Below are 23129 nucleotides of genomic sequence, written 5' to 3' on the forward strand. Positions count from 1 at the left end.
TCGGGCCTAATAATAAACATTTGAAAAACAATAGGCCTTCACAGCGCTTAGCTGCTCGGGCCTAATAATAAGAAGAAACATTTGAAAAACAATAGGCCTTCGCAGCACTTAGCTGCTCGGGCCTAATAATTTACAGCACAATTACAATAGGCCTTCACAGCGCTTAGCTGCTCAGGCCTAATAAACAGCACAATTTCAATACGCCTTCGCAGCGCTTAGCTACTCAGGCCTAATAAACAGCACAATTACAATAGGCCTTCACAGCGCTTAGCTGCTCGGGCCTAATAATGCCAGATATTGAAAGTTCTAAATATTTTGGGAAAATGTGCCAAAGCACTTGGCCATAGGACATTTTCTTCCTACTTTCTAGAGAAAAACAAGTTAAAAAATGCCTGGCGGATATTTGGGAGTCAGGCCTAAAAGGGTTAGAAGTACACTGCTCAAAAAAATAAAGGGAACACTTTAACATTTAAGTGAACACTGAAGTGTTCCCTTTATTTTTTTGAGCAGTATATTTTCAGCTCTCTGGTGCTCCAGCAATCTCCAAATGTTGGTGTTTGCTCCCTTTTGTCTTCCCCAGTATATCTCCTTAGCTTCCCTGTTCCATCTTCTCCCCGCCCCTCAGCTAGCTCCTGTGTCAACAACTCACACTTGCAATCAATCACTTCATCTAGTTACAGGAATTTAAATACTGGGGGGAATTAACCTATCTCAGTCACCACTCGCCAGTCTGTCTTGTTACCCTGCTTGTCTCTATGCTCTTCACTTCCCCTGTGCTCCTTAGAATCTCGTGTCTCAGTTTTAGTTTTGCTTTGGATTGCTTTGTGTTCCCTTGAATGTTCGTGTTTTGTAAGTTGAACTCTTATTTTGTTCAATAAATTTTCAAAACCGCACTACATCTTTACCTGCTGCTTTTGGGTCAGCCACACCACATCATGGCATCTTTAATATCAATCAAATATTGAATAAGAAATTAGACTCTTATGCTGACATAGTGTAAATCATACTAGACTCAGACTGTACTCAGTATTTAAAAAAACACTAAATTGTAATGCTTAAGGACTTCATCACTTCAATCTTAGTTTTACTTTCAATATGGGAATAGACAAAATAATCTGCAAACCTTAAATTAACATTAGAAAAATGAACATGCTTTGCAAAATACTTTTCCTTAACACTTGTTTCTTGGCAATTAGTTATCACACTGCTGCTCACATTTATCAGTCCCTTCCTCCAAGCATTTTAAAATAAGATAAAATGTAAATAAGGTGTAAAATCTATCAGAAATTATAGAAAATTAAATTGTGCGACACAAAAACAGGTCACAAAATCTTTTTTAGGTACTGTTGACATTCAGATCCTTTGGTTCTGAATCTCAACCAAACAGTTATTGTTAAATTTTTGCAGCATCTTTCCAGGGCGGTAGGAGGGCTTACAAGGGCATTTTGGCCCCTTCCCCAGACACCTCCCTCCATCACACCAATGTTCTTGAGGGGCAGACAGAGTTCTCCATCTCTGCCAACATGCATCAACACCCCATCTAAGCAACCCCATTTTCTGTTCACCATGTTGGGTTGGAGGCTGGGAGAAGGTGTTGGCCATCTGGTCAGGATCTGGGCTAGTGGGCTACTTTGCTACTGCAGATGATCTGCTTCTTTCTCTAGCATAAACAGAGTTTTGTAGAAGTTCTATATTAATATACAACAGCATCATGAGGAATACTTTGTTTACTTGTTGTGACTGAGTGTTGACAAAGAAAATATTCAGTCAGGAAATTTCTTAATTTGTAAAAAAAACAACAACAAAAAACACCCAGGAGGCTGCATTATGTTATCTGATAGCCAAGTCAATCTGATAAGAACACATTAGTTTTTGTAATATAGTTAAAACATTTATTTTCCAAAGGAACACCTGGTTTTGTTACATTCTCAAGAAATACTTGTACCTTGATCATTGTAGCTCTGGCTGCATGCTCAGGGTCTTTGTCCTGGATTACAAGGCTAAAGATAAATCAGTGATTTTTGAGAATAGAGACAAAACAGGTCCTATGGATAAAGCACAAAATTTGAATAAAATATACACGAAATATAATTTTTTCAAATATCTGACTAAACTAACCTAGGTCATGTGAGCACAACAATGTATATTTTTCAGGTATTTGCTGAATATTTTTTTAATTTAAACATTGTAGTCGGTGGATGATGCATGTAAAAGCCCTTGTCCAGGAGCAGAACTCAATACATTATAATAGTTTAAACAATTAAATAAATACAAAAATTATGTATTACGACAATTAAGTATAAGTAGTCATATAAATAATTATAAAAGTATCAATAAATTGAATTAAAAATCATTTTATATATTTTCCAACTCCATTGAAATTTGTCCCTAGTTTTTGTCAACACCGTCAGAAATGAGAAGAATGTAAAAACAAAATCAGGCATTATTGGGGGCATCAGAACTGCTGAAGACCCCAAGACCTCTTCCTTTCTGTCCCTTTGCTAAGAGGGCTAGTTAGCTCTGGTTAGCTTATGTTATTCTTAAATTTGTTCTTCTTTTTATTCCTAAGTTGTTTGTCAAAACCATGATGTGTCAACACCATAACTGACAATTTACAAAACTTTGATGAAATTTTGTGAAATAAAAGCTTAATTTTAGTATAATATAAAGATTTGATGGATCTGATGAGGTACAAAATGGCCTCCTTCAGAATTACATCATATAAATTAAGGTAGTTTGGCTTTTTGTCAACTCCATCAGATGTCAACTCCATCAGATTTTTTGTGACTCTTTCAGTGAAATTGTTGTCAAATCTCACTTAAATGTGCAATTAATTAATTTTAATGTATTTTACATAAATTGCATTACTTCACATGTATTAAGTTTTTCATTTTACTCACTAGTTTGTCACCACCTTCAGTTCTGTGTCAACTCCGTCATGCAGTGTCAACTCCGTCAGATGGACTTTTTGTTGTTTTTTGTTTTAAATAATATTTATTTTGTTTCTTGAGAAACATGTATCTGTAAAATGAGTAAAAATATCACTAATAGGGTCATTAAAAAATATTTTTTATTTATTTTTGTCAAATGGTGATGACAACGTTATCGGTCAGGTCGATTAAAAATGTAATTTAAAAAAAAATGTTGCAACTGGGAGCCTGTACCTAAGCATCTTTACATTTCCAAAACATTATTTGTCATATTTGCATACATAAGGTTGAGAAATAACAAAAAAAATATATGGGAAAATTAAAACCCATTTTGTCCCTATTCTCAAGAATCACTGAAATAAATGAATGCGTTGGAATTGGAAAACAAGGTTAAGTTTAGTTGGAACCCACAGATATATGTGGATTCTCTCCACGTCCCCGCTGCCTCTTTGTATTGCTGTGGGAGGCGGGTCCGACTGGAACGTGGATGAATGGCTGGGCGAGTTCTGGGCGTGTGCCTCTGTGTCATCCTGCCGGATTCCGAAACCCTGTAGCTCTGACGGCTCGGCTCGGCTCGGCCTGGCCAGGCCCAGCTCAGATCCGATCAGAACTTCGGACAGAGACGGAGACACCGGTCAGGCTGGGGGATGCACAGCCGTGCGTGATCACACAGGCGCCTTTGTGCCCAGTCTGTCCTGTGTTTTGGATTTTCCGTGGCTTGTCCCCCCGCAAGCAGAGCTGGTGAAGCGGGTGGACCGAAGTTTTGAGCCAGCGGAGGAAGAGAGACTCAGACCCCGCCCGTCAACAGCTTCCTCGCGAAGAGAGAGATGAACCCACGATCACAGCTGTCACGCAGGTAACATGGAGGACTGAGGATGTCTCCTTTGAATCTTCCCAGCTTACTAGCACTTAATTCTATTTTCTAGAGCAGGTATTTGTTGTAGAACAATAATATATTTATTGCCACAAAAAAAAAAAGAAAAAAAAAAAGAAAAACCCAGTTCGTTTCTGAATAACTGAACATATAAAAAAAATATCAAACATGTTTTTTGTTGTTTTTGCTGAAGTTTTTTTTCTCAATTTGTATGCCTGAAGCATAAATCAATAATGGTGGATACCACTTTTGCTATTCTACTACTACGAATTATTAACATATTTCAGCATTATTAGCCTTGTAACCAATTACACACAGTAGCAGTTTTTGTTTAGCCTATTTATTTTTGTAGTAAATAAACATAACAGATGAACATAGACATGGAGTGGGAATGTATTCAATTCCCTCTCCATGCCTATAAACACAATTTAGCAATAACTGGGCTTCAAAAATAATATTCTGATATTTAAAGCAGCTACTTGAGTTTTTTTTCCTTCTTCTTTTTTCAGTTTAATGGTGGGCTTAATTGTGCCAAAAATTAAGAGTTTCCTGTTTCTGCGTTTGAGCATTGAGTGCTGGCTTCAGGCAACCTCCCACAGTTCTAACACATGATTAAGCAGGGACAGAAATACGATGGAAAGATTTTTTTTATGGGTTGTGCTGTTACCACTCAAGAGCAAATGGAAATACATTTAGAGAGATTGAAAATTATTTTAAAAAATAAATAATTTTAGCTGCCTTTAAAGAATCTATTGATTATATGTTTACTCTGTGTGGAGTGAGCAAGTGTTTTATCAGCTTCATTGACGTTTCAGTTCTCTAAAGCAAACTAAACTGTACTGCTCTCTGTCTGCAAACCTGGAAGACTTTTTAAAGTTAGTGCTAGATAAAAATTGAGTAACATAAGTCGAACTATGCAGGATTGCAACCCTTTCATCTCGATACAGTGAAATAAGCTCCTAACTGACAATAGTACACAAATTATGCATATTAAAATCATTTGCTATTGTTGCTAGTTTTAGTGCAACAAAGGGTCCTTTGGAAAAATTTCGTTCATGAAAATTTTACAAATCACCTTTTTCTTGTTAGTAAATTAGACAGAAACCCATTATACATCCATTGAACCAGGCTTGACTGGAAGTACTGAGCATCACCTTCACAGCAATAAGATGAGTTTACTAACTGCTATGTGGAGCACCAAATTGTTTTAGGACACAAGTGGCACACACCCACTATGAATTAAACAAAACCAAAATGCCTACCCTACATAACAGACAGAATAAATTGTGGAAAAATAAAAATAAAAGGCCGCCCACCATGATAAACTCTTATTGGTGGTAGAAGTTGGTCCTGTAAGTGCGTTGCCGGTGCAAACCCCTGGTCTATTTGGCTTGGTTATTGTGTCTGTGGCCAAGATATTTCACCTTCCTACTGATGTGCCGATCAGGTTTTTTCCTGCCGATTCCAATTCCGATCACCAATACCGATCACCGACACTGATCACATAATTAATATGTTTTTAATCATAAGCACTACCGGTTACATTATGTGGACAAAGGAACCACCTTAATTTAGACAAAAACTTGTTTTAAATAACTTTTTCCAAGAAAAAAATAAAACAGGCATTCTGCAAATTGTACTGTTATCTGTAATACTATCTTTAACAGACTGAGAACATATGAAGGCTCTGAAGAGGCTAAATAATGCAAAGAGTCAAAATAAAACCTCTCAACATTGCCAAAAAATTCAAGTATAAAACTTAACATTCAAAAGCAAATACAGGTTCCATTACAATAAACAATCCAGAGTTACTGAATGAAAACGTCCTGATAGCATGGCGGCTAGCTGATTACTGCTAGTTCTGATTGGCTGTTTCTGACTGAGCAGAGTAATTATGCAGAACAGGGAGGATATCAATTATTTTTTCAGAGATTATCTGTCTCATGTTAGGACAGCGAAAGTTTTAATATGTATGTAAAATGATAAAATAATAAAAAATGTATGTAAAATGTATTTTTTTAAAGTTAGATGCTACAGCTTTAAACAGAGGTTCGGTGTGAGAGTCACTACCAGGTGGAGCAGAAGCGGCGCTCCGTCTGTGAAATATTACTACCTGTAGCGCGTAGCAGCGGTTCAACAGCGAGAGCAGAACCAGCGTCTTACATCGCAGCTCGAAGACTTAAATAATTTTGCGGGTTATTTGTTTAGCTTTCTGACCGTCATGCTAATCTGGGTGAGTGTTTGTAGCTGTGCGCTGCTTTACCTGCTATCTGATCCTCCATATGTCTTTTTTACTGCAGTGAGCCTCGATGTAGCCAAACTCCCTCAGGTATGGCATTGTTTTTATGTCGTATTAGCTTCGTCGTGTTGATGCATTTTGACGTGCTTCAATTTTCCGCCGTAACAGGCAAACTTTCCCATTCACTCAGTGCGTTATAGTTCCACATCGCTTAGGATTTGTTGCTGAGCGGAGACCAGAGGGGAGAGGAGACCAGCTGCACAGGCAGGCTGCGAAATGAGATGCAGGTGATCAGTTTGTGTGATCGACAACAAGAGACCGTGATCAGCGATCACCGATCATACACTTTTTCATGGAAATCGGCCGATAATGATCGGTGGCCGATCGATCGGCCCACCTCTACTTCCTACCCTTCTGGTGGTGATCAGTAAAGGCGACCTCACTTCTGTCAGATGGCTCAATGTAAAGATTGTTGAGAACTTTGGGTCCTCTGAACTAGCTACAGGCCATTTTTCACAGCTGTTAGGATAATAGATGAATTACATCACTGTTATCTTCACTGTTACATTTTTCTCTTTGGTTAACCAGGCCACATCAAATGGCTAATTACAATGATACAGAACTGTTTTATGTCATACTGACCCAGGACAGTTGTGGCTACTATCCAGCAGCTTACTTTCATCAGTGTGTGAATGGAAATTACTATTTTCATGTAAAACATCTTTAAATGTCCTGCTAAAAGCACTATGTAAGTCTGATGTCATTTAATTTAATTTCATTTAATTTGTGATTGAAATTCAACATTACTTAAAGGGGAAGTATAAAACTTTAGAGTTTTATATCGTGTCATTATTACTTCATCAAAAACCCACCTGGAGTGTTGCTTTGTTTCCTTCATTCATGTTTGAGAAATCCCTAAATCTCCCCTAGCAACTCTCCTAGGGGTGCCTAAATGCTTGGTCTCACAAAGTGCCAAAGCACCTCCTAAAAGCTTCAGTCTCCATTTTTTTTAAACAACTGCGGCATTTTTATAACAATTGCAGATAACATAATTACTTTATTGTGCTATAAAATGGCACTACGTGCCTGGAAAATACATAAAACCCTTTGAGTTCCAAGTGCAGTCAGTGAATTCAAACATAAGGCAAGGGAAGACCTAGTACACAGCCATGGGCGACCCAACAAAAACAGATATATTAAAAAAGAAATCCGCCCTAAGGTTTACAGAACTAATAAGAAACAAAGCAAGTTAGTGCTGAAATTTGCTCTTTAGATGGCAGATTGAAACATTGTGATCCGCTGTGTAAAAAGCCTAAATGAGCAAAAAAGAGTAAAATACAAAATAGAAATGACTGATAATATTTACTGGCGATTTTGAAATGGCTGACAGTAATTTTAAACATGGCTAGACCTTCCTCCCTCCCCACAAACCTTCACTAATTGTCAATGGAGAAATAAAGTGGGAGGAGGCATTTGTGTTTTATTAAACTTTGAACATGTTTACTTATGTAGCACATTCTATAAATTCTCCCTCTGGTAGAATTAGGTTTACTCAGGAGTCTTCTCCCCAGCAAATAATGAGGTCCTTGTTTCTGAGCTTTTAATTGCTTACTGGTCTCTGTTATCACAGCACTCATAAAGGCATGATAATAACCAAGTCTTATAATGGTAGTCTAGGGAGAGAGAGAGGGCCTCAGTGGGAAGTAGATGGTGAGTTTGGTAGGTAATTGTGATCTAGGATGATGTTGGACACAGTGACCAAAAGAACATGGCCACTAAAAGCAAATAGTTTCACATGTCAGCTGTCAGTAATTGAAAAAGCTGTTAAGAACTTTTAAGTGTATCCACACATGACTCTAAGTGAACTGTAGACCCACTTGTCATGAGGTGGGGTTGAGGTGGTGGTGAGAGACGCAGGTAGACTCAGGATGTAGATGAAAATGGTGATATTTAATGAAGGAAGCTCAACAGTCCAATACAGGCGGCACGGCAGAGAATATAGCACGCAGCTAATACCGGTAGCACTGAAACACAGAAGACTGACAACTAGAGCTCACACCGACACAGGACTTCCCAGTTCTACTGTGCCAGCTAACTAACAGACCAGGACGTAAGACGTACGTTTGACAAACTTAGACAGCAATAGACATATGAAGAGGATCCGACGAAGAACACAGACAACAGGTAAGACTAAATACACATGGGGTAATCAAGGGAAGGAGACACACCTGGGAGACAATCAACGGGGGAAGACGCAGAGACAGGACTCACAGGGAACAGGATCATACAGAAACTCAAAAATAAACACACAGAAACACGGATCACGACACCACTTACTTGACTTTGGTTACTAATAGTTGAAATGAATGTCCACACTTTGAAATACAGTCTTCCTTCCATTGTACAGTAGTGCCCCTGTATTAATGAATAAGTCGTTGCAGTTGTCATGTGTGAAATTTACAATCAAGCACAAATGGACACAATTATTTGAAGCTGTTTTGACTTCACAGTTTTAGAACATTCTTACATTGTATTAATATTTTTCTACATATCTCTTCTGTGTATTTGTACTGTGCTTATGAAAGCAAATGATTTGCTTAAAAAAATGAATTCAGGCTTGTATTGTGCTTTTCAGGAAGTTTTATTTCTGATCACCTCGGGCTGGCAAGGTGGGTGAAGTATCTTGCCCAAGAACACAACACAGACAGACAGTTAAGGTGTTTGAACCAGCAACCCACTGACTGCAGGGCAAACTCCAGTGGTGGGAAGTAACAAAGTACAAGTACTTCGTTACTGTACTTAAGTAGAGTTTTCGTGTATCTGTACTTTACTTAAGTAGATTTAATAAAGGGGGCTTTCTATTTTTACTCCACTACATTTTACAGTAAATCTGTACTTTCTACTTCACTACATTTCTACAAAACTATCTCGTTACTCGTTACATCCAAGTCGCATTGCTCTTTTTTTCCGTTAAAATGTGAAGTTCAGGGACTTAAGGTGGCGCCGTAATATCCAAGCAGTAGCGTGACTTAATGTCTGTTGTCACCCATCGCCTCCACGCGGAGCTCCAGACATGGTTTCCTCTGAGCGGGAGAAGCTCTGTCTAATCGTCAGTAATATAATAGCGCTGCATAAATCATAATATATGGCGACATGTAAAATCAGCAGCGCTTCGCTTTCACAGACGGTGGGACTTCGTCCAACTTTTAGCGTCACTTGGAAGAAAAACTTAAAGAAAGGTGCGATCTGTAGACGTGTTGCTAGCAAAGCTAGCTGTACAGAGACACATGTTGCATCTGATGAAAAAAAGTTGTCACTCATGCGCTGAATTATTGTGTGGAGGTGTTGACTGAGGTGTCGCATATATGGGACAACGCTGTGACCAAAGTCCGCAATATAGTGATATGACATTCAGGAACGATCCGATTCTTCTGGACGGATCTTTACTAAGTCCTAAGGACTGAAGCCTCACTTAGAGCCGTTCTTTGTTCTTGTGTACACTGCGGTAGCTATATATATATATATATATATATATATATATATATATATATATATATATATATATATATATATACACATTTATTTAATCGCTGAATAAGTAAAAGTTGAACGTATGAACACAGAGCTTGCTCATTGCTCATTGATTGATTTCGTCTCCTATCATGGTGGCAAACATGGCAGTGGGAGGGAGGATGAAAACAGTCACGATGCTCATTCGACTTGGTTACTTGTTGCGCCGTTGGACAGTGTTCATAGTTGAACGTTATTTACCATTAATTGCGATGTTTCAGTTGTGGTTTCTGACATAGGCAATATGAGCAACCGCCCAGGGCGTTATTTTTCTAGGGATAGCAGGAGACATCTGCAGATTATAGCACAGCAATGAAAGCAAAACAGAATGAAGTGAGTTTTAATTGATACTGGTTAAATTCATTTCAGCTCTTTAAGTATTTAATATCTAGGTGTTTTTATGGGAATGTGGATCTTTCAGATCAATCTGAAAACCAATTTTGATAGGTAAACTTAATGTTATTGTGTCATTTAGCGCGGGGCGCTGGTCTTGGGTTCGGTGGTCTTGACTACAACTCTGCTACATGGCTCCTTGGTTGCATGTCCTCCACCCCACCCGCACCTTCTTTACATCCCCTTTCAGTTAGATTTCTTTCTAAATAAATGTGACTAATGAAGTTCATGCTATGTTAGGACAGGAGACAAAATGTTTCCATCCTTGAAATTATGATTCATAGAATCACATATCTAAGTCTAAACTGTTACAGAGAATAAACACAATAAGAACACGTTTAATCTGTGGTAGTGTTAATTAAAATGGCACATTTCTGATGTATTAAAATTAAATACGATCGGCACACTTAATGATATTAGCGATTAGGTAATGCATTCAGCGAGTACTTTTACTTTTAATACTTAAGTATTTTTAAAAGCCAGTACTTTTTTACTTTTACTTAAGTAAAATGTTAATGTGGTACTTTGACTTTTACTTGAGTACATTTTTGACTGTGTATTTGTACTTTTACTTAAGTAAATCTTTTGAGTACTTTCTCCACCACTGGCAAACTCCTACCACCCTCACCAATTTTATATGTTTCAAAGGGGTGGAAACAATTGTAGCAAAAGATGTTGGATTTTGATGCCTCCGCTTCAGCATTCTTCTGGGTGGAAAAGCTGGAAACATATAACATATGAAAATATATAGCATCAGTGAATCAAGCAGCTGCCATGATCTTCCCCTAACTCTGTATGAGGAGAGACAGGAAGGGCTCCTCACTTTAGACTTCCCGGGAAACACTGTCTCGTTTTTGGTTCCGCCTTTCTTCCTTTTAATTTAACACTGTATTTTGCTCAGTTTTAGTCTCAAAAATAAAATATTGAAATTGTGTTTGCTCCTTGCTGATAATAAAATTTGTGTAGGAACTTCTAAGCAGATGATCTTCTAAGCAGATTTAAACAAGCAGTGATTAAAATCTCCCACATTAAGGTGTATAACATCACCCCAATTTAGACAAAATAGTTTACTATATTAGTTTACTATATTAAATATTTATATTTAAGAACAAATTTAATATCTGGCAAAATACAAAGTGGAGATATTATGCTTTTAAATCCTTCCTTTTCACATGTAAAATATTCACTTATGATCACAGCTGCAATGCTTCGTTCTGAATTCCTGGGATTGTAGCTCCACAGACCCCTCGTTTACCTCTGTTCTGATGCTCATTTTACAGCAACTCATTTTGCTACTGCACAGCAAATCCAGGAGGCCCAGATTGTTAAGATTTGGGGATGGCTGGTTGGGGCTTCTCTAGTTTCTCCACCAGGGGGCATCCGGGGACCTCTTGGAGTGCGTGGACCTGCAGCTGCACACCTGCTGCCACTTACCATTGTTGGAGGAGTTTATCAAGACGGAGCCGCCGACACTCCTGTGCCAGAGTGTTAGCCTGTGATGGTCGTCATTCCGTGAAGTCCTGAGTTCTTTGAATCTCCACGAACCTCGGCAGATCAACCAAGATCCTCGAGACCCCGCGGATCTTACCCGTTGGTGGCCACAATCTCTGAGACCAGCTCTCAGTTCTGTCAGTGGCAGATCCCTGGTCAAGCGGCTCCCTCCCGTCTCCCCATTTGACATCTCCCTCCACTCACCTGTCCGCCCTCTAGAGAAGCTCATGCTCTCGTTCCAGCCTGCAGCTCCGGATCCTTGCGGTACACCTCTCTGTGCTCAGACGAAATCTTCAGCAAGTAGGTCTCTAACTGGACTGTAATTCCAACGACCTCTCAACGCCTCTAACCTGTACTATTTTCACCCAGAGATCCAGAACCACGAAGACGAGCACCAGTTCCGTACCATCTTGTATATACCTTTTGTCTACACTCTATTTAATAAATCACCTTAATCTTACCTGTCTCCAGAGTGAGTTCTGCGCATGTGGGTTCGACAAATTAATCTCAACATGACAGAACACTCTGGCCAACAACAAACCCCAGCAGACGCGCTCCAAAGAAGCTTAGAGGAACAACATTCCCTCATTCAAAACCACGATGCTGCCTTGCGAGAACTAAATAAACGCCAGATTGAGGCAAACAACCCTCTCGACGAAATCGCAAGCTTTTTACAGTCCTCCCGTCAGCAGGCTCCAGAACCTGTACAGGCTCCCGCACCCAGTCCCAGTACCGCAGCAGGTGTAGTCCATTCCACGTCTTCAGAGTGTCGACCACCTAACCCAGAAAGATTCTCGGGTGACGTGAGTAAGTTCATTTCTCTTCCAGTGCACCATATTATTTAATCACTCCCCGCACTGTTTCTCCCATGACGGAGCCAAGATCTCATTCATAATTTCCCACTTATCAGGCCAGGTGTTAGATTGGGCAGAATCAAGGTTTTCTTCATCCACTACTTATGATTGCACATTTGAGGAGTTTCTGAAAGAGTTTAAACAAGCATTTAACCAAGACTCGGACAAAACTTTAAATTCCCGAGATCTGCTAGAAATTTAACAGGGTCAGCGAACCGTAACTGAGTTCGCCATTGACTTCCGCATTAAAGCGGCGGCGTCTGGGTGGGACCCTCCAGCACTCAAAAGTGCTTTCTACAACGCCCTCCAAGGTGACTTGAAGGATTTACTAGCTACTTTAGACGAGCCCAGGACCCTCGAGGAGTTGATTAGTTTGGCTATCCGTTTGGATAACAGAACCCGCGCTCGGGCAAAAGATAAAAGAAATCCACCAGTGAGAGTGGCTGTGGAGGTCGTGTCACCTTACCGTCCTGCTGCTGTTCCTCTACTGGTGGCAGAAGCAGAGCCTATGCAGATAGGGCACACTCGCCTCTCCCCCGAAGAAAGGCAGAGACGAATAAATGCCAAACTCTGTTTGTATTGCGGCGCAGCGGGCCATTTCATCGCTTCCTGTCCAACAAAGGCAAAAGCCAGGGTCTGCTGGTAGATGCGAGGAGGCTGGCGGACCATCATATTAAAGAAAAATCTTGTTTGCTATTACCTGTCACACTTTCTGTTCACGATCAGGCCATAACGCTTTCAGCTTTGGTTGATTCCGACTGTGAGCGTAATTTAATGGATTCCAGCCTCGCACAACAATTGTCCATCGAAACTGTTCCTTTAAAGGTCCCCTTGAAGGTTTCGGCTCTGGACGGCAGAGCACTCCGTCAGATAACCCACCAAACTGTTCCGCTGAATCTCCTGATATCAGGTAATCACCATGAAAAGATTTCATTTTTTACTTTTCCCGCAGCCAGTTCCGCAATCATCCTGGGCTTCGACTGGTTGGAATGTCATAATCCCCACATCGACTGGTCTGAACAACACATAATTTCCTGGTCCATTAACTGTCACTCGTCTTGTCTCTGCTCAGCCTTGCCACCAGGTCCGTCACCAGAGGGCCAGCAGGAGGCAGACCCACCAGATCTCTCAGCTATTCCGGTGGAGTATCACGATTTAGCTGCAGTTTTCAGTAAGGTAAAAGCACTGTCACTTCCTCCGCACCGGCCGTACGATTGTGCAATAGACCTGTTACCCGGGGCTCCCCTGCCTAACAGTCGTTTGTACAATATTTCTAGGATGGAGAGAGAAACCATGGAAAAAATACATCAAGGAATCCCTTGATGCAGTGATAATCCGCACCTCGTCTTCTCCGTTAGGGGTGGGGTTTTTCTTTGTTGAAAAGAAAGATGGATCTCTCAGACCATGCATTGATTACCGAAGTCTCAATCAAATAACTATTAAAAATAATCATCCATTACCCCTCCTTTCATCTGCGTTTGAGCCTGTTCAAGGAGCCACCATCTTCACTAAGCTGGATTTGAGAAATGCTTATCACCTCCTACGCATACGCGAGGGAGATGAGTGGAAAACGGCATTTAAGACCCCATTAGGCCATTTCGAATATTTAGTCATGCCTTTTGGTTTATCAAATGCCCCAGCCTGTTTTCAAGCCCTGATAAACGATGTCCTGAGGGATTTTCTGAACATTTTCGTTTTTGTCTACCTTGACGACATTCTCATTTACTCTAAAAGTCTTCCAGAACACCTGAAACATGTCCGCCTTGTTCTCCAGCGGTTACTGGAGAACCGGCTATTCATCAAAGCTGAGAAATGTGAGTTTCATCAACCATCTATTACATTTCTTGGTTATGTCTTAGAGGGCGGGCAGGTCAGGCCATCTGAGGATAAGATCAAAGCAGTTCTGGAATGGCCGGTTCCCGAAACCAGGAAACAGCTCCAAAGGTTCCTTGGGTTTGCAAATTTCTATAGGCGGTTTATCAGAAATTACAGTCAAACCGCCCTGCCGTTAACTGCTCTAACTTCACTCAAGACCACCTTCTCCTGGACTCCTGAAGCAGATGCCGCCTTTTCGAAGCTAAAATCGTTGTTTGCTAATGCACCCATCCTCGTCCAACCTGACCCCACCAGTTTGTCCTAGAGGTGGACGCCTCAGATTCTGGTGTAGGAGCTGTTCTTTCACAGTTTTCTGACTCTGACCACAAGACTCATCCCTGTGCCTTTTACTCCCGCAGAGTGTCTCCAGCTGAGAGAAACTATGATGTGGGAGACCGTGAGCTGCTTGCCATCAAACTGGCCCTTGAAGAGTGGAGACATTGGCTGGAGGGGACATCGCACCCTGTACTGGTTTGGACCAACCACAAAAATCTTGTCTATTTGAAACCTGCTAGGCGTCTAAACCCCCGACAGTCACGATGGTCATTATTTTTCTCCCGGTTTAACCTATCCATTTCTTATCGCCCTGGTTCCAGAAATACTAAACCGGATGCGCGTTCCCGGTTGTACTCTTCTGACGACTCTGACAGGTCTCCGGACCCCATTCTGCCTCCCAATTGTTCCATTGCTTCGGTCACTTGGGAGGTTGGAGATCTCATAAGACAAGCCCAATTATCTGAACCCGACCCTGGTACCGGTCCTCCCGACAAGGTTTATGTATCCACTTCTGTCAGACCCAGGCTCATCAATTGGATGAACTCCACCAAGTTCTCTGCCCACCCAGGAGTCAGTAGAACTATTTCGCTCATATCTTGTCGATTCTGGTGGCCGTCGAGCTACAAGGACATTAAGGAGTATGTCCTAACCTGCTCCATCTGTGCTCGTAATAAACCATCCCATCAACTTCCGTCCAGCTAACTCCAACCGCTTTCTACACCTAAACGACCCTGGTCTCACGTTGCTCTGGATTTTGTTACAGGACTACCTGTCTCTGGGGGTATGTCCACTATCCTCACAGTTATTGACCGGTTCTCCAAAGCTTGCCATTTGATCTCTTTAAAGAAACTTCCTTCTGCCCTTCAGATGGCTCAGCTCCTGGTCAAGCACGTCTTTCGACTACATGGCATCCCGGAGGAGATACTGTCTGACCGGGGACCTCAATTCATAGCGCGGGTATGGAAACATTTTTGTGCAGCCTTAGGGGCTAAAGTGTGTTTGTCCTCTGGTTATCATCCACAGTCTAATGGCCAAACCGAACGCATGAACCAGGAGCTGGAAGCCATGCTCAGAGGCCTCACGTCGACCAACCCTTCCGATTGGAACAAGTACCTTTCATGGGCTGAGTATGCTCACAATTCCCATGTCTCCTCTGCTACTGGTCTCTCCCCATTTGAAATCTCGTTAGGTTACCAACCTCCATTGTGTCCTTCAGAGGAGAAGGTCATTGCGGTTACCTCTGTGCAACACCACATCCGTCGCTGCGGGGCTGTCTGGAAGACTGCGGTGTCCGCCCTTAATTGCACCCAGGAACAGAACCGGCGATTCGCTGACCGTAGAAGGAAACCTGCACCTGTCTATACTCCCGGTCAACAGGTTTGGCTCTCGACCAAGGATATACCGCTGAAATCCATGTCTAAGAAGCTGTCCCCCCGTTTTATTGGGCCATACAAAGTCGAATCTGTTATCAGTCCATCAGCGGTCCGGTTGCATCTACCCCCCTCACTCAGAGTTAATCCAACCTTTCATGTTTCCCAAATCAAGCCCGTTGTTTCCAGTTCCTTGTGCCTGCCACCGGAACCCCCTCCTCCCGCCCGAGAGTTTGATGGGGGCCCCGTTTACTCTGTCCGCCAGATCGTCGATTCCCGCAGGCGAGGCCGGGGTTGGCAATACTTAGTGGATTGGGAGAGTTACAGCCCTGAGCACCGTCAATGGGTCCCCGCCTCTTATATTGTTGACCCGTCTCTTATTTCCGACTACCGTTCCTCTCTCCCTTCTGGGTCTGCTGTACCACCAGGTGGCGGTCATTGAGGGGGTGGGGGTACTGTTAGGATTTGGGGATGGCTGGTTGGGGCGTCTCTAGTTTCTCCACCAGGGGGCATCCGGGGACCTCCTGGAGGGCATGGACCTGCAGCTGCACACCTGCTGCCACTTACCATTGTTGGAGGAGTTTATCAAGACGGAGCCGCCGACACTCCTGTGCCAGAGTGTTAGCCTGTGATGGTCGTCATTCCGTGAAGTGCTGAGTTCTTTGAATCTCCACGAACCTTGGCAGATCAACCAAGATCCTCGAGACCCCGCGGATCTTACCCGTTGGTGGCCACAATCTCTGATACCAGCTCTCAGTTTTGTCAGTGGCAGATCCCTGGTCAAGCGGCTCCCTCCCGGCTCCCCATTTGACATCTCCCTCCACTCACCTGTCCGCCCTCTAGAGAAGCTCATGCTCTCGTTCCAGCCTGCAGCTCCGGATCCTTGCGGTACACCTCTCCGTGCTCAGACGAAATCTTCAGCAAGTAGGTCTCTAACTGGACTGTAATTCCAACGACCTCTGTGAAAGCCTCTAACCTGTACTATTTTCACCCAGAGATCCAGAACCACGAAGACGAGCACCATCTTGTATATATCTTTTGTCTACACTGTATTTAATAAATCACCTTAATCTTACCTGTCTCCAGAGTGTGTTCTGCGCATGTGGGTTCGACAAATCAATCTCAACATGACACAGATTAACTCTGTCAGATTTGATTTCAACACTTTTAAAGTGTCTATATGGGTCCACACCAGAAAATGTTAATTTAACTCTTTTTGGAGACTTAGTACCTTAATTCTTATGAAGTGTCAGATATAAAATCTGCTGGAGTTAATAATTTAACACTCACTAACACAAATTCAGTGTTAGATCTTAATATTAACTCTCACAGAGTATTTTTTTTAACTTCATAAGAGTTATTTGTAATTAATATTAAATAGGTATTTTATTATGTTTTTGGGAAAATAAATATTTAATAAAGAGGCAATGATTTTCTCAAATACATTTATTTCAAAACATGCATCATAATTACAAAATATATTACAACATGGAATAATGTGCATGTTTCACATATCGCTTTCATTCACAAAACGCTTATTAAAAGGTCTGACATATTAGCTGTGCAGTACAAACTTCAGTATGCTTAATACATTTTTCCTCAATACAATATGTATGAAATTGTTCAAAGTGCAAGGTGGAGAAAGTAAAGCCTGTATCAATCCATGCAGTTTATGTAATACGATAGAGTACATTTTCTTTTAACAGATGGATTACTGGATATTTCAGTACATAACAGACCAATCTGATATTCAGATCCATCATTTCTTATCCAGTTTCTGTTTCTGTTGATAAGAGACAGTTCCTCTCTGCACTCCACCAAAGAGATGTCCACTCACTAACAGACTGTCTTCAGGTTGTTGTTCTGTTCATGACGTTTGGACGGGGACACCAACATGCTTCTCTACTGCATCAGACAGTCTTCAGTCTCTGAGTAGGACAGCCAGTGTCGGTCTCTGGATCATAACAAACAAAACACATAACAATGAGAAATGGAACGAAGGAATACATTTTTACTACACTCTAACAACAAGCCTCAATTACAGAAATATAGGGTTTCAGAGATATTAACACTTACATTATCATTTTTGGAGCTTGAATCTTTGAAGAATCCATGGAGAGATCGGGGGGGAGAGGTTAGACTGACGACTGGCGTTTCATCCTCAACCAGACTCGTTCTAATCTATACAAAAAGGCGGTAAAAGGATTAAAACATGCTGCAAAACGTATATAAGAAGACAACAGCGGGAATAATGCTCTTAACAGTTTTTTAAAGGAAAAAAAAAATCGATTAGAAAGGTTGATAAATCTGATTCATGTAGACGTTCAACATCATGAAAAAACATATTCCAGATTATTACGGATCTGTTCAATTTAGCCAAGAATTTGATTAAATGTTCACCGGCTTAATTTTTTCCAATATTTATACTCTGCTAACATTCGGCATACTAAGCTAAATATGCTAACACCGAGCCGTGTGGCGAACGCCTGGTGCGGCTTTTCTGTGAATTTTTTTTTCAACTACCACGGGGCTCTTTAGCAGGAAGTGAATCATTGGAAGTCAAAATTGGAAATCAAAGAAGAAAGTGCACATTTTTATTTAGAACAAGCACATGCAGGGACGACAGAGAAATTTCTTCAAACTCATGATGCAGCTTTTAAGTTGAAAGCTATCTACTATTGATCTGGAAGTACAGGAGGGAAATAGAGCCGCTGCACATAAGCTCAGCATAACGTATCCATGGTTCGGCATTGGAGATGCAGAGCTGCATCCTTAATAAATCCATCAGATGCAATGTGTATGGCGCCAGCAGTGCTCCCTGATGATGCATAAAAAATCTGGTGCAGATTGGTTGATTCTTAGAGATATAACTATTGGAATAACCTAGAGAAGGTGTGTCAAACACAATTTCACCGAGGGCCACTTCAGCATATTGGCCACCCTCAACGGGCCACATTGACGGTACAAATCAGGAGTGCCCAGGTTCAGTCCTCCAGACTGCAAATTTTAGATGCATCCCTGCTAAAACACACCCCAGACAAAAGATTGACTTCCCTCATTAGCAGAAACTCAGTTCTGTAGAGGCTTATAATGAGTCAATGATCCAGGTGTGTTAGAGAAGGAATGCATCTAAAGTTGCAGATGGTAGCTCTGGAAAACTAGACTTGGGCAGCCCTAGCATGAATGTAAGAAAATACAATGTTAAAAATAAAGTAAACAACACCTCTTGTATTGAAGTTTTAAATATTACATTTGAGTTTGCATGGATGTAAAATTACTGCTCAGTTTAAAAATTACAATATTTAAATCAGTGTTTAAAGGTAAGCAAACAAATAATAAAAACAAGTTTTGATGTTAACTCTCAACTTCGTTCACAAAACTTTTTTTATTACACAGCCAACATGTATTTCACATAACAACAAAACAATTAGGTGATGTTTGAATGTCCTTGAACGCAAAGCTGATCCCTCTTCACCCTGACACAGAGGTCATGTTCACAAATACGGAAAACCTAAGATTTTCCGTATTTGTCCGGTTATTTTTTAAAACCAGAAAATTTAAAGCCCATCTGTCATTTGACAGGTTCTAATTAACACCCTTGGCTGGTTCACATGGGCAGACATTATAGACTTTACGCAAAGATTTAATCTCTGAGGCAACTGAAATCAATTAATAAAAAATCCTTTCTGAATATCATATCATGGATTCTGAACTAAATGCGTCTTTCTGACCGGGAGCTGACAGCGTGTTGAAGAGTTATGGACGGACGCTTTGGAACGTCTGGTTAGGAAGTGCATTCAAAACCTTTGGTTGAAATAGCACGTTAAATTCAAGTCTCCATTACAGACCAGAGAAAACTAAAGAGAAGGCAACGTTGTGTTCACTACAACGTACGAGGGGGGGGGTGGGGGGGGACGAAACTGAAACTGTTGACTTTAACATTAAATACACCTTTCTCAACAGGTGAGAGCGCACTTTTTCCGTCTATAATCAGACATTTAAGCGACTTGAAACCATTCCTCCCTCCCTGGCACCTCCAAACGCGGGCCCCCATCCGGCCTGGTTCGGGGGGGGGGCAGCAGCCCCCCCACCCCCTCCTATAGCTCCTCCCCTGGTCAATCTTTTTTCAACTTTTGCCTCTTAAGCCTGACAAATAAAAGTCAGTCAACAAACACAGGTTTCCAACACGTAGTGTGCATTTATAATTTTTCATTTCTGATACAAGAGGAGGGTAGCTGGTTGATAGCAGGGCACAAAAATAAAGACTTCCTGAAAAGATCAGTGTAGACTTTTTGGTAAAGTCTACAATGTAAAATATGACAGATTACTGGATTAAGGAAATGTCTAGTATGTTATCACACATAAAATTTTTGAGAATTTGGAAACAGTTACTTTTTATTTGCCAAAGGTATGGGGGGAGGAGAGGAGAGAATGGATATTTCAGCTGCCTGAAAGAATCTGTTCCCCCTACATAAAATGGAAACAAATTAATTTACCTGCAATTCTTTAACTGTGTTTAATCCTCTCATTATGACTTAATGAAATATTTGGCTTAACATAAAGCAAAAAGTGATAAACAACCTGCCCAACACCAAGCGGACTTGCACATTTGCATAATTGATTGAATGAATAGCATCACGTGATTTTTGACTTTCCAGAAAACACCGTATGTCTTTAGATTGTAATGTACATTGTTAGATGCAATATCAGAAAAAAATATTTGTAAATTTGCTGATAAGTATTTAAACATAAAATACATTTCATAAAGATCGTAAAAACAACAGTCATATTTATTTAAACCATTTTGGACTTCAAAAAAATCACATTAAACATTTTTCAAACTTTATATAGAAAAATAAAGACCAAAAGTTTAAAAATTCACAGAATTTTTTTATTTTTTCCAATGTTACTGTCAGGTTCTGGGCTTTTTCTTTAAGAAAGGTCTCGCTCCCCGTTGGGGAGTGGTCTGGAGTGGAGCTGCACGCCTGAAGCTTGTTGGATCATCAGTCAAGAGAGGATTTAAGGAGCCATCGGACCTCTCCTCTCTGCCGGATGATTATCCCTCCACGGTAGTCTCTAGCTCGTTAACGCCTTCTACAGAAACGCCAGCATTTTGTGATTTTTCTCGAGTAAACCTCTGCCTGTTGTCAACCCTCCTCACTAGCCCTCTGTTCTCTCATTTTTTAGGATCTGGCCAGTTCCCATCGGCGACTCTGCCTGCAGCTCTCAGAGCCTCACCTGCCTGCCCGCTCCAGCCCACTGCTCGTTGCCCCCTCCCCCGTCGGAAAGCCTTTCAAGACGACGTAAGCCGATAACCCCGGTCACCCATCGCACTTTACCCTCCTCTGGCCAGACCATTAACCTGTTCTCTCCGCTTCCAGGCGTGACTCAGACCTAGACCCACGGATCACCTTCAGAACCTTTTCATTGTTCTTTTCTAATAAAAATAGTAACTCACCAGTAGTCTCCGGGTCTGATTCTGCATGTGGGTTAGAAGTCTACCCTCGATCATGACAGTTACAGGGAGAACGGATCCTTATAGACATCTAAAATATATGGTTCCCCTGCTTTAACTCTTTAAAATAAAGAGCAAATGTTTTCAAACTTTCTGGATTTGTTGTTGATGAGAGGACTAAACAAAGTTAAAGACATTTTTTCGGTACTGTCAAGATGTATATGTGTACCGTATTTCATAATTGTCGGTCAAAGCATGGGTTGGGGCTGATTTGTTAAAGATTTCTAGGGGACGCTGTGGAAGAATTAGGCCACTCCCACGTGACCACGCTCTTTACCAAAAAACTCTGCGCATTAAAGCAAGTGAGACCAATTAGGTATCTGTCTTCTAACTCAATCAATCAATCAATCAATCAATCACATTTTATTTGTATTTCTGCTGCTGGTAGGATAAATGGATTTTTGATGTCACTTGTAAATAGTTCTTTGTAACGTCAGGTCGCTTTTTATATTGTTGCTACTAGTTTGACGTGATTTCTCATTGCTTCTTAGGATGCATTTCAGTGGTTTCTCACTGCAGCGTCTGAATGTACCTGGCTGATTAAGGTACCTTTTCATCTTACCTTACATGGTTTTATTATTGTCAGCAGAAACTTTATTGTCGTCTTTGGGTATTACAGATTGCTGCGTCTGTTTAGATGCTCTCAGCTAATCAATTACTAGGTCGTCTTCTAGAGCTGGAGTTGTAGCACAAGCAGTGCAGAACCAGAACAGTTTATATCTCCTTATTTTTATGAATTAGTTTATGGGGCACAGCCTTATAGGACTGGGTTGAGGCAATGTGGTTTTTGTTTTTGTTTAACATTATTTTGTGTTTCTACTAATTTGGTTTGCAGTTGTTTTTTTGGTTAAGTTTCAGATTGCTTTTAGTCTTGTCCTGTGTTTGTGTGCTTTATTGGGTTTTAAATTAGAATAATAAAGTCCATTTTTAATATTGTGAAAGAATGTATAAATAAAATATATTTTGTATACTATTTCTGTTTCATCATTTTAGGCCAGACATACCTGGGTATTGTTAATTGGGAGACTCTAGGCCACTTGATATTTCAGTGGTCTACCAGTTGGCTTTAGGGCCACGTCCTCAGTCACAATCCGGATTCTTTCCCCCCCGTGTTACAATTTTCTGGCATTTCCGCAACAAGGCATTTCAAAGTGCTTTACATCATAACAAAGATATAAACACAAAGTCGTGCAACATAGAATCAGCAATCAAAACATGACATTAAGTCAAGTACCATTGTTAAATTCGTAATTGATTAAGTTTCAAATACAACTCTAAACAGGTGGGTTTTTAGTTTAGATTTAAAGGAAGTCAGTGTTTCAGTTTTCTGGAAGTTGTTCCAGATTTGTGGTGCATAGAAGCTGAATGCTGCTTTTCCTCATTTGGTTCTGGTTCTGGAGATGCAAAGCAGACCAGAAACAGAAGACCTGAGGCATCTGGAAGGTTGATACTACAACAGGAGATATTAATGTATTGTGGTGCTAAATCGTTCAGTGATTTATAAACTAACATCAGTATTTTAAAGTGTATTCCTGGAGCTACAGGGAGCCAGTGTAGGGACTTTAAAACTGGTGTTATGTCTCTATCTTCCTGGTTTTAGTGAGAACGCAAGCAGCAGCGTTCTGGATCTGCTGCAGCTGTTTGATTTGTTAGTCAGACTGGTGAAGACGCAGTTGCAGTAATCAATGCAACTAAAGACAAATGCATGGACGAGTTTCTCTAGATCTCACTTTGACATAAGT

At 40.9% G+C, this 23129-nt stretch overlaps 1 protein-coding gene across 5 annotated transcripts in view; it reads left to right on the plus strand.

The window, feature by feature from the left end:
- Positions 1–3110: 3110 nt before the first annotated feature.
- The window catches only part of dok4 (docking protein 4), a 46977-nt gene continuing 26958 nt past the window's right edge, over positions 3111–23129 (plus strand). Inside the window, exon 1 of one of the 5 annotated variants that reach the window (XM_008405018.3) lies at positions 3111–3786. The gene's annotated coding sequence lies outside the window, so the exon portion shown is untranslated. The remainder of the gene's footprint in view (positions 3787–23129) is intronic. The other 4 variants (XM_017304135.2, XM_081604952.1, XM_008405021.3 and 1 more) reach the window with 4 other exon arrangements.

This window comes from Poecilia reticulata, chromosome 3 (genome assembly GCF_904066995.2).
Source record: "Poecilia reticulata chromosome 3, P_reticulata-male-v2, whole genome shotgun sequence".
Classification (NCBI taxonomy): Eukaryota; Metazoa; Chordata; class Actinopteri; order Cyprinodontiformes; family Poeciliidae; genus Poecilia; species Poecilia reticulata.